This window comes from Epinephelus fuscoguttatus, linkage group LG15 (genome assembly GCF_011397635.1).
Source record: "Epinephelus fuscoguttatus linkage group LG15, E.fuscoguttatus.final_Chr_v1".
Lineage (NCBI taxonomy): Eukaryota > Metazoa > Chordata > Actinopteri > Perciformes > Serranidae > Epinephelus > Epinephelus fuscoguttatus.
In genome coordinates, this window is record NC_064766.1 from 5,109,621 (window position 1) to 5,122,244 (window position 12,624).

Below are 12,624 nucleotides of genomic sequence, written 5' to 3' on the forward strand. Positions count from 1 at the left end.
CCTTTGGACTGGCAGCTCTGTAAACCAATGACAGACGTGTCACACAAAAATAGGCGGGGTAGAAGGATTATCCAACCAATTAGCTTCGAGAGGCGTCGAGCTTATTCAACCGTGTGGATAGTCTTATCTTTGCCCCGCCCCCACCGCTCCTCTGGAACGTGGCAAGATGGTAGATCTGACAACGCGCTGCTGCTGCTGGTGCTACCTACACTAATTTTTATTTCAACCTTACAAAATCTCTACACAGACACATGCCAATACACCAGCACACACATTTATGGCTTTCTTACTAGACAGAGGAGATAATATATTTTATTTTTATTTATTCAACCTTTATTTAACCAGGGGGAAACAGTCACGTTGAGATAGGATATCTCCTTTTCAAGTGAGCCCTGGCCAAGAGCCAGCACAATTAGACAGTGTACAGATAACAAGTAATAGACAGTGGTAGACAACACAATGTTAAAAATAATTAGGCCCACAAGAAGGAAATAAGTTTTTTTTGTTTTCTTTTTTAAAAACTCATTTCTAGACTAGACAACACTTATGTTAAAAAAGGAAAACAAAATTATTTTAAAAACAAGAACATACAGACGGGCATGATTTGTTTAAGTCAATAGAGTTGTCTCATTTATATGTTAATTTTCTTTTGGGATATGGGAATGGATATAAAGAGCTAATACAAAATGTTGCATTTGATTTATGATCAAAAACAAAACAAAAAAACTTGCCGTATGCCGTATGAACAACTAAATATGGTTGGTCAGAGCGGCTTCAGTAGCCTTATTGTAGTTTCTATGATATTGCAAGCCATGGGACTTTTATTTCACTGGCCACGTTCCTTGAGCAGGGCACCTCAGCTGTGCCCAGGAGGTGAACTGACACCTCTCCAGCCACCAGTCCACGCTCCATATTTGGTCCAGACAGGGACTTGAATAGGCGACCCTCCGGTTTCCAACCCATGTCCCTATGGACTAAAGTCATCTTCTTCTTTTTTTTGGACCGCGCACTACTATGCATACTGCATACTTATAATGCTCTCCACACACTCCACTCCATATCCATCAGTGCATGCTCTGACTGAGCTGATCACTTGGGCTGCTTTCCCACTGCACAAACAAACCACTAACACTTGCTAGAATCTGCTTATTATTTAATGGGAAAGGTCACAATCGGCTTTCACCCCTGGGTCAGATGACTCATGCAGTAGCAACAGATATTTATCGGCTCCAGCTCTGATCAGCGTCCATCAGCAGCAATGGGACATACAACAACAGGGTGGACACGCTAATTTTAGCCCCTTTCGCTGGCATAATGCAGTGACAGGCTGCCAGAAAACACCATGCAGCTCCACTCAAGCAGCAATCGAACATCGTTCCAAATTAGTCTGCACTGAGTGTGAAAGAAAAACTGTATAAGTTATACACTTAAACTTAAAAGGAGTAACAACCATAACATTTTAACTGGCCTCCATGCTGTTTTCTACTGTTTATTAACCTGCTTTCTAGCTCATCCGTGATGCCAAACGCGGCACCAGGAAAACACACACACACGAAGACATACTTGTCTGCTGCAGAGCTGTATACACAGCTCTGATCTGTCCACCTATGTTGCCAGGAAGGAAGATCCGCCACTGACTACCTAGTGTACATGAACGAACAGCAAGCTGGTTGCTAGATAATATTTTTGTAAATATATTTGGTCCAGGGCGGCACGGTAGGTGGTGGTTAGCACTTTCGCCTCACAGCAAGAGGGTTGCTGGTTCGATCCTGGGCATGGGAGCCCTTCTGTGTGGAGTTTGCATGTTCTCCCCGTGTCAGCGTGGGTTCTCTCCGGGCACTCCGGCTTCCTCCCACAGTCCAAAGACATGCAGATTGGGGACTAGGTTAATTGATAACTCTAAATTGTCCGTAGGTGTGAATGTGAGTGTGAATGGTTGTCTGTCTCTATGTGTCAGCCCTGCGATAGTCTGGCGACCTGTCCAGGGTGTACCCCGCCTCTCGCCCGATGTAGCTGGGATAGGCTCCAGCCCCCCCGTGACCCTCAAGAGGATGAAGCGGTTAGAAGATGAATGATGAATGAATGAATATTTGGTCCACTGAGGTATTTTCAGGCATCTTTAACTTGAACAGACAATACAAACAATATGTGGATGACCAGCTATCAGACCAGTAACACCATCTGCATTTAGCATAGGCCCTAGAGACCAACAGCACATGGTGGTATGTGTTCAATAAACACAAATTGTAAATTTGCACCTATACAACATTCACAACTAGCTGCAAAGATATCCACACACACACCTTCCAGCAGAGCACTGACCATGTTATCTCACAGGCATATCTCATATTTGGTGATCTCACAGTAAACATAGCCCCAGAGTGTTTACAATGCTGTTCTCATGTATGTATGGTTGCGTGACTGAGGAAAGCTTTGAATTAACCTAATCACTGTGTGATGAAGGGATTTTGGATGTCAGGTGTGATCTAATCACCTGAATAGAATTGAATTTGCATGATAGGTGGGTGTTTGTGGGGAGTATATGGTCACACCCACAAGTAAACCGCAAGTAAAACTCTTCCTGGCTCCCTGTACAGATTAATTTGGGGGGGTTATACTATGATTATTGCAATCCCGTCTCCTACAGTATGAATAAATGTCATGTCACTGTGGGAAACATTACATTTTCTTACAATACATTATGTTCTGGTACGACAGTGATACACAGAGGTCATTGTGTTTGCCTGGGCAATACCAGCTTGACTTCAACAGTAGAGACCGCTTGCATCCCAGCTCATGCTGTAAGTCAGCACTGACTTTTTAATAATTTTGGACTGCAACTAATTATCATTTTAATTATGTATTATTCTGCCAATTATTTTCTGCATTGACTGAATAATTGATTGATGAAATATGATGTGACACAGTAACTCAAGAGACCATAGTTAGGATTCAGTCACTCCTACTGTTAATGTAGTCTGTGGGTAAGCAACCTGTCGCATTGTGAACCCTAAAGCCAGGCTTACACTTGGTATTAAGACGTGTCTTTAGCCTCTTTTACACTGTCTCTTCAAGGCAAGAATTTCACACCATTTATTAAGCTAATCATCAGGCTAATTATATTATATCACTGACTCATGGCAAAGTAGATTCAGCTTTTTAAAAGTTCACAGCTTCAACCCTGTTTCCACAGAGAGGGCAGTAATAATCAGTGGTGTAGGGGTAGTTGGAGAAGTGGGTGTCCATATAACAGAGACAGTACATGATTGCTATTCGCATGTTAATGCCATTGTTATTGTTTAGAGAGCGCTACCAATGTATATGTTGTATGTCACACTAAGGCCGACGCTGTTGTTTTAAATGTCATGCCCGTCATGCTTCTTTTGATTCTGCCATGCCGGCATGCTTTCCAAAATCACACAGTGGAATGATGCTGCTGTCATGTGGTTCTATGTAAAAATGCAAATTAGTTAAAAAAGAAGGGAATTTGCAGTGGCTCTACAGCGAAATCTCTGTGTAAAAAGGGCCATTGGTGATTGGATCACAAGTGGACAGCTCTAAGTACAGGTGTGAATGCAACCTCAATGCATGTCGAGATCTGATCACTAAGACCACATTTGGAGGTGGTTGGAGGTGCATGTGGCCACACTCTTGTGTCCTGGACCACAGTGTATGTCTCTAATACTCAGCCGACATCCTTGCTTATCTGACTCTTCATTGGATAAGCAAACTTTTGGTTGTGGCCGTTACACAGGTTACGCAGGTCTACCAGCGAACTGTCAGTTAAATGTCTGCCTGGTTAACATGAGCTAACACAGCGCCAGCTGTTAAACAGTTCCGACAAAGTTTAAGACACCAAAACAGTTTTACTCTGTCGTTAAGCCTGTTAATAATCATTAGATCAGAGTTAGCCATATGATGCTAACAGCTAGCCCTGACACACCAAGTCAACAGTCAGCCGTCGGTCAAAGTTGGTTCTGTTGGTGAGCATCTGCCGCCCTCATTGGTGCAAGGTTGGCCCTTGTCAGCACTAGTTGGCCTTTTTTCCACTGATTGAGCATGTTGAATTGGCATCAGCACAGTGGAGCCCGTCGGCGAATTAAATCACTCTGATAGTCCTCTGGTTTCCCTTTTTGAATGACGATTACAGACGACTGCTGTCTGCTGGTATGGAGAGGTATGTCTCTCTCACACAGACATATGTGCTTGTTGGCTGCTGGTTTGGTGTGTTCATGTGCAACTTTTTGGCCAAGACACGGAGACGCGAGGCGACGCTGCAGGGGGCTTTCGTCACAGCTAGTTCTCCAATGGAGATTTAGTGTGTCTGGGCCTTGACAGTGGCGGACTCTCACCAACTGTCCCCGACGTGGAGCTCACACCCCTGCAGCAATTTAGCACAACAAACCTCCCATCATTTAAACACTACAACATTTGGTCTTTGCAAATGGAAATGAATCACAGGTTCATTTGCATATAGAGCAGGGAAGTGAGATCTGATCACAGGTGGTCACTCGGGAAGCATGTGGAGATGCATTCTAATGCAAGGTGTGAACAGACAGACAAAGACCTGTCTACTTGTGATCAGATCACCCAAGATGCATGTTAATACCAGGTGTAAACAGGGCTTAGATCAGATAGAAAGCTTAAAGCAGCACAGGCCTATCACCTTGTGGGCTCACTATCTGCTTTGTGATGGATAGGGCGTGGGTGCAGTATCTGTAGGGCAAAGGGTAGAGTGACTGTTGCACAGAGAAAAACAAAGTGTTGTAGAAAGGACAACTGTAGCTGGAGAAGTGTTCAGGGTGGTGGACAAATCTTTATAGTCCTACTTAGACAATTAATGCTTTTATTTGCTATGATGGGAACAGCCTCAGGGGCATAGTTGAGTGGAATGACCTGTTCTGTTTGATCACAATGATGTGTCAATGGGCTGCTATGTTATCCTTTATTGTTGCATGTATATAAAAAATTTTAGTCCTGCAGACTGTTATCAAATGAAAATGTACAGCGTTATGGCTATTTTTGTTTGCAAGGATTTAACAGGAAATACATCAACCTCTCCTGTTCCTGCTCTGGAGTATCCTTCCTGACACAAGAATATCTGAAGAAAAGGCAGCAACAAAGGGAAGTGCATTGCTGTACAAGATGTAGATTTAGCAAGAGGTTTGAAAGATGTATTTCTGCATAGTGGCCTCAGTCACTGTACACCCAGCCAGCCGTGCTATGGTTCCTATGGACTTTTATATTTTACTTATAGGTACACATACTGTCTCGTCAAATCACAGAGGCATTGCATGGTTTCTGTCTGATTGAATTGTAAAGCATTTTGCCCAACAGGTTGTTTAATGACAGAGTTTTTTCAGCTTTCCATTCCTTTACTCAGCTACCTGGTGCTCCAAAGTTTTAGGTCAAGCTATCAATTTTATCACCAACAGAAAGTAAAATAAAATAAATGTAAAAAAAAAAAAAAAAAATCAAACTAATCTGACAAATTCTGATTTTAGTTCATTTCATTTTTAAGAAAGGATTTGGGTTGGGATGTGTGTATGTGCTTGTGTGAGCATCTGTTCTGAGTCTTAACCATGATGACTGTGCAACAGGCCTCCTCTCAATGCTGTCCCTTAGCTCTCTCCCACCCTCTGCTGACAGAGCTCAGACGACATCCATTTTTTCTGGATGGCCTGAGTTTCTCTTAACCAGCACTGTGGTGTCACTGTAACATGTGGCTGTCCTCCAGACATCAGAATGTGTGTCTGTGCCCTCTCTGTATCTCCCTGCAGATTTCTCCATCAGTTTGGAGGAGAGGTTATTAAGGGAACATCGCTGTTAAGACAGCGCTGAATACCAGATCAGTTTGGCTGGATGGATCTCTAAACCAAAGAGATGCAACAGGAGCCCTGTCAGTCATGTGTTTGTGTATTCATGATCATACTACCCTGTTTTACAGGAAAAAACCTGCTGCAAACGCGTTTTTTTTTGTAAGCACACAAGACATCCGTCTGTTGTTATTGTTGCTGCTGATGGGAATACACATTAAGAGAAGAAAGTAACATTGGATCAATGAAAGAAACATTATTTATTTTTATGTAATCAATACTATTGTACGGTGCAGGCTTGTGCCCTTTTGCAAGACATGTTATATTTTATTTCTTTGAATAATTTCATATTTTAGTTTTTAAATCTGGCCCATGACATCAATTCTCAATTAAAAATATGTGTTGTTTGCCCAACAACTGCATCTATATCAAACCCCTGCTCCTCTCTCTTCAAATTCCCTTGTGGCAGCTGCACACAAATGGAGCACCCTGCAGAGCAGCATCACGTCTCCCTTACCTGCCTTCAGGGACAGCCAGGTAACGATAGTGTTTGCTCTAAGCCTCGGCATTGTTTGTCACTCTTGTGAAATAAACCACTATTAAAAAGTCTAAATACAGCCAGTCTTATTTAGGCAATAACCCACCATTAAGCTAGACAACAAGTAAGCTAGTCTGGTGTATATTCATGCCATCTCCCAATTCTCTGGCAGACTGGGGTTCACCAGCTGCCCACTGTCTGAATTGCTTTCTCATTTCCATCTGTATTTTTAAAGCAAAACTTAATTTGAAATAATGTGTACATCTCCCTCGTTGTGTCTCTGGTAAGCAAATTAAACAAAAATGACATGCAGTTTGAGGCTGTGGTGCATAAAGAGCACTGACGAGGACCTGCATACACTTATTAAGATACTCAATTTAAGTTACATTTCCTGCACAAATGGGTTTTTTTTGTTTTCTTCTACCATGTCTTTATTGTTTGAGGAGTGTTAGAATGTTTTGAAAAAAAAAAAAAATCATCATTTGTGTTGTTTTCAGAATGCACATCCATACTTAACACATTTGGATACCTGTGTGTATGTGTTAACTACATGTATGAAAAATTTACCACAATCTGCTGCCCTGCACAAACCATATGTCACAAGTGTTTTTCATGTATAATGTTTTGCTGTTGTAATACACTGAGGGAAACTTAGCAGCGTGTCTTAAAGAGGAACTGTGTGGACACAGGAAGTTGTTGATTAACTTGAAGATTTCATCAAATCTTTTTGCATCACATCAACAGACAAAAGAGACAAATCAAATCTCTGTTAAACACTGTATGTTAAATAGTTGTTTTCACGTGAGATATCGTCCATTTCATTTGTGAAATATCTGAAGGTCCAAAGTCCAAAGTCAAATCTATATGTGTTTTTTAACATTTAAAGGGTATTTACATTCAGTTGTGAAAAATGAGTGTGATGTGATGCAGTGTTGAAGCCAGTCAAGCTGCTAGTTATGCAAGTAATAATTATTATTAAATAATTATGCATCGTTAATAAATCTTATAACTACAGTATTTATTGTTGTTAAGATACTAGGCATGACACCTGAAACCATAGGTCTACAAGGGTCAGCAAAGTCTGTAAACAACTAAAGTTTAATGTAAAGGAAAAAGTCATCATGATGTCTAGCTGTTTCTAACTAACTATGTCATCACACTGTTCAAACACAGAAATGTTGCATTTCAGGGAGTTGTGTATGTATGGTAGGTGGTGTAATGTCAACCAGATATTATTGCACTGTTGCTTTCAGAGGAAGTTAGTGGTTGAAGAGATGATGGAAGATAGATTTCTGCAGTTCATACCTGGCAGGGACACAAGATAGTCTGTTGACAGGTAAATGGACCTGCATTTGTATAGTGCCTTTCTAGTCTAAAATTGCTTTTTACACTACAAGTCACGTTCACCCATTCACACATTGGTGGCCGAGGCTACCATACAAGGTGCCACCTGCTACTCAGTTTTTTAGCACACTCACACACTGATGGAACAGCCATTGGGAACAATTTGGGGTTCAGTATCTTGCTCCAGGATACTTTGACATGCAGCCTAGAGGAGCCTGGGATCGAACCGCTGATCTTTCGATTGGTGGACGACCCACTCTACCTCTGAGCCACAGCTGCCCCTAACTGACAGGTAGTCAGAAACACACAGGTTCGTTAGTATGTTTGGAACATTTGTGAATTACACAAAGTCTAAAAGACTTGGGTGCTTCTCAGTCAATATGTAGTTAATAAGTGATCTATTGTTGAAGTGTTGTTATTTCTTCAGTCCTAGTATTGGTAAGGAAGGCAATATCCTTAGCCTAACCCAGTCACCAGAAAATATGTTGGTACTGTAAGTTTCTGTTAACCTAGATACATTTGCCTATTGTAGTGGGTACACTGAAACTTTACTTTTCAAAAACATTGTGGTTAACGTGCAGTTATGTTTAGGCATGAATACCACCTGGTTATGGTTAGGAAAAGATTGTGTTTTGCTTAAAATACCTGGTTTTGGGGGCACGATCTCAGCATGAAATGCAGCAATGTCTTTTTATAGCACTATCCACGCCAGAAACATGCCATAGACTGCCACAGACTGGGGGGCTGGTCTGGGAGCTAAAAAGACACAGGAAAAACAGCAATAGGTCCCTAAAAAGTGCCCAATTTTGTTTTTTAAAAAGCCACTAGAAACACAGTGTTGCTAAGAAACATCCTCATTTGGGGGCTAAAAATCCGCTGGAAACACAGTGACAGGTTGCTAAAAAACACCAACATGTGGGGGCTAAAAATCCACTGGAAAAACAGGAATGACCTACTAAAAAAACCACACACATCTAGGGGCTAAAAAGTTGCGGGAAGAACAGTGATAGGTCTCTAAAAAGCACCCACTGTGGACAGCAGCTTGGCAGGTGTCTCGTCTAGATGTCATGCCATCCACCACCTCCTCCTCCACCTCCTAATGACAACGTCAGCTCATATACAATGCCACTTTAGAGATGTTGATATGGTACGTATGAAACTTACAAATGTAACATATTTGTGGTTTGCAGAAATGTACAGTGGCACCATTTTCTTCTGGTGATGGGGCTGCCTAATGGATCAAGCACTATAGCCCAGCCTTTATCCGTGAACCTCATACTGCGCATCAAAAATTAGCTTAATTTTCTGTTGTCCCAATGTTAGCAGGGTTTAGACAGAACCCAGTAAACTACTATCTGCACAAACTGACTTGACAACAGCCAGGGCACAGAGGGGAGGTCATGACAACTTACAATATCTAAAGTACATGGCTTGCAATCTGTACAAAACAAGGACATATTTATTTGATTTCGATCTGAGATCTCTAATAATGTGTAGAGAATAAACAGTGGAGGAGAAAGCCTTATACTGTGTAGGCCTACTTCTTTTTATCATGCCAACAGTGAACTATGGTTGTAATAACATTGTAGACGGATCCCAGGCATTTGTGTTTTGCACTGTTGGAGGGTAGACAATGTTTACCAGACAGAGCAGGCCTGATAGACATGTTTACTGAGCTGCTAACACTGATCAAAGGTCTGTGCAGTGACAGAACACAGAGAGAGACAGAGAGAGAGGAGGAAGACAGTAAGACTGAAAGAAAACATGCAAGGTCATGAAAGTAAACCTTAGAGCTCAATAAAGCTACATTACTGAGTTAGTCTTTTGTACAAATGAGTTAATATTAATCATAGATGTATTGAGATATTTTACTTAAAAATGTCCAGTATGTAGGAATAAGGGGCATCTATTGCCAAAAAATGGGATATAATATTCATGACCAAGTTTTCTTTAGTTCATAATCACCTAAAACTAATAAATAATGTCTTTTTGTTCCCTTAGAATAAGCCGTTCACATCTACATACTAAGCAGGACCCTAGGAAGTGCATCAAGCTTTGAAGCCAATTGTTGTAGTGGCCAAACAGTGGATTACACCGTCTCGTGATGCCATGTGGCCCAAAAATACTTTTACCCATAGACATGGCACATGGCAAAGGAGACGTCTTTAAATCAGTGGATACATTTTTTTAACGTCACAACCCGCGCAAAAATGATTCATTTTACTATCAGAATTGATCCATTTGATTTGATAACATTTAGAAACACCCCATGACCCTGGGTTCATCACTGATGATGTGTCCAAGCCACACCATCTAGGTGTTTCAGATAACTATCTTACGACTGGCCTAGCCGGTTACCGCATACTGATGGATTTCTGGGCACAAGACATGAGCAATGGACAACAAGAACAACCTGTTTTTGCGGCAAGATCTGTAAGAACTTGAGAGGTCTGAGGATCCACCAGACCAAGATGTGCTTCACAAAGAGGAAGCAAGTGGAGCAACACACAGAGCCAGTGCCCAGCGCTTCAATTTGGATGGAATTCTTATTCCATCGGTGTCAAAGAAGCCCTTTAGGAGCCTGGGAAAGATCTTATGCAGCACCCTGAAAAACAATGTAGCAGTTCAGTAAACACCCACGGACCTGAAAACCTGTCTATCAGCAGTGGATAAGTCAGGTCTCCCAGGGAAATTCAAGGCATGGATATATCAGCATGGTATCCCGCCAAGACTGCTGTGGCCACTGTTGATGTACAAAGTTCCAATTTCCATTGTGGAGGCCTTCTAAAGAAATGCCAGTCACTTCCTGCACTGGTGGCTGGGCCTGCCAAAGAGTCTAAGCAGCATTGCCCTTTATGGACACTCCAACAAGCTGCAGCTTCCCTTCTCTAGCCTGACAGAGGAGTTCAAAGTCACCAGAGCCAGGGAGGTGTTTCTTTACAGAGACTCATCTGACACCAGAGTCTCCTCCGCAGGCATCACGGAAGAAGGGAGAAGGTGGCAGGAAGCACAGGAAGCAGTCAAACAGGCAGAAGTGAGGCTGAGACATGATGTCCTGGTAGGATCAGTTGCAGTTGGGCAAGCTGGTCTTGGTAGCCACACAAGACCACGGTGCGATAAAGCCCAGAGAAGAGAGGGAAGCAGCTGGTTCAGGGGGAAATCCATGCAGAGGTGGAGGGGGAATGCTGCAGCAGGAAAGTGGCAGCAAGAGGGTGGTAAGAACTAGGAAGACTCAAGTTTCTGATCCAGTCAGTGTATGGTGTCCTCCCAAGCCCGTCCAACCCACATTGCTGGGGGCTAGCGTAATCCCAGCATGTCCACCGTGCCCAGCAAAAGGTTCCCCAGAGCACATCCTGAGCTGCTGCCCCTAAAGCCTTGGGATTGAGGAGGTACACTTGGCGCCATGACCAGATGCTGAAGGCAATGGCTGACATCATCTGCACTGGAATCCAGCAGAGCAAACATCAGCTCTCAGCAAGGCACAACATCACCTTTGTCAGAGCAGGGGAGAAACCTCAGGCAGAGTGCAAGGTCTCAACTGGGCTGCTAGCCTTGGCTTGCGACTGGCAAGAAAGTGGACTGTAGGAAGCAGCTTAAATTTCCAAAGCATACTGCAAGGACGTCACTCAGGCCAGGATAGGTCTTAACATCTGATTCCACAAAGCAAGTAGTGCTGCTGGAACGTACAGTCCCCTGGGAAGACCGGATGGAGGAGGCTTATGAGCGAAAGAAGGCCAAATACCTTGTGCTGTCAGAGGCCTGTAGAGTGAGTGGTTGGTCACTGTGAGCCAATCGAGGTGGGCTGCAGGGGTTTCCCAGGGCAATCTGTGTGCTGGGCACTCAGGCTCCTTGGCATCAGAGGGTTGCAGGAGAGGAAAGCCACCAGAAACATCAGTGAGGCAGCAGGAAAAGTCTCAAGGTGGCTGTGAATCAAGAGAGCAGATCCATGGTGTTCCACGCTGCTTGGACACAAGCTGGAGACTGATCACTCCCAGCTAGGTTGCCCAGGTGAGAATGTCTGATCATCAAAGATCCAAAACACTCTATGACCCCAGGTTCATCACTGATGATGTGTACAAGCCTCACCATCTAGGTGTTTCAAATAACTGGAAAGTCAAGATAGCATCAGTCTATCCCCATTCAGCTTAGCAGAGTGCTAAACTGGAAGTAGCTGTCTCAGCCAGTGGAAGGTTTTAGTGCGTCTGCTCTAAGGGCCACACAGTTCAGAAGCAGTGCCGATCATCCGGTAATTGTCAGTTTAACTTTTTTGGCTTCGTGCGCCACTGAGAAACTTTCACAGGAATTAACGGGGGCCCTCCTCCTCCAGTTCTCCTTTTACATCCACGGTCCTCTTCCATGGAGTCCGCCATGTTGTTTCTACAGTAGCCCAGAATGGACTAACCAAACACTAGCTCTAGATAAGGCATTTGCATTTTTGTGTCAGCCAAGTAGTTCTCCTACACACTTGGCACACAGGAGGATTTTAGTTGGTTGCAATCTGCAACCTCATCACTAAATCCTTCCCACTGGAACTTTAAGTTAAAGTAGCTATATTTCAATTTAGAAACACCCTGTTATGAATAGAAGTCTGGTATTCAAAATCTTACATCTAAGTATGAGGCAAGGGATCTCTGTCTATCTTTCTTTCGGTGTGCCCTTTGTATATCACAAGATTCGTTTATCCAATCCACTTTACACTTGCTGAGTGCATTGCTGGGGACCCAAGATTGTGCCTTTTTGAATTTGGTGCAATTTGGCCACGCAACACGTTCAATACTATAAAATTTGAATAAACAAGTGAATAGCACTCTATGTGCAGTGGTGGGGATGGGGCGTCAGGGCTATGAGGAGAGCAAACTGTAAATCAAGCATGACATGTCTCACCATGTATATTCGGTGTTTCTGACTACAAGTAGATCTTTATTT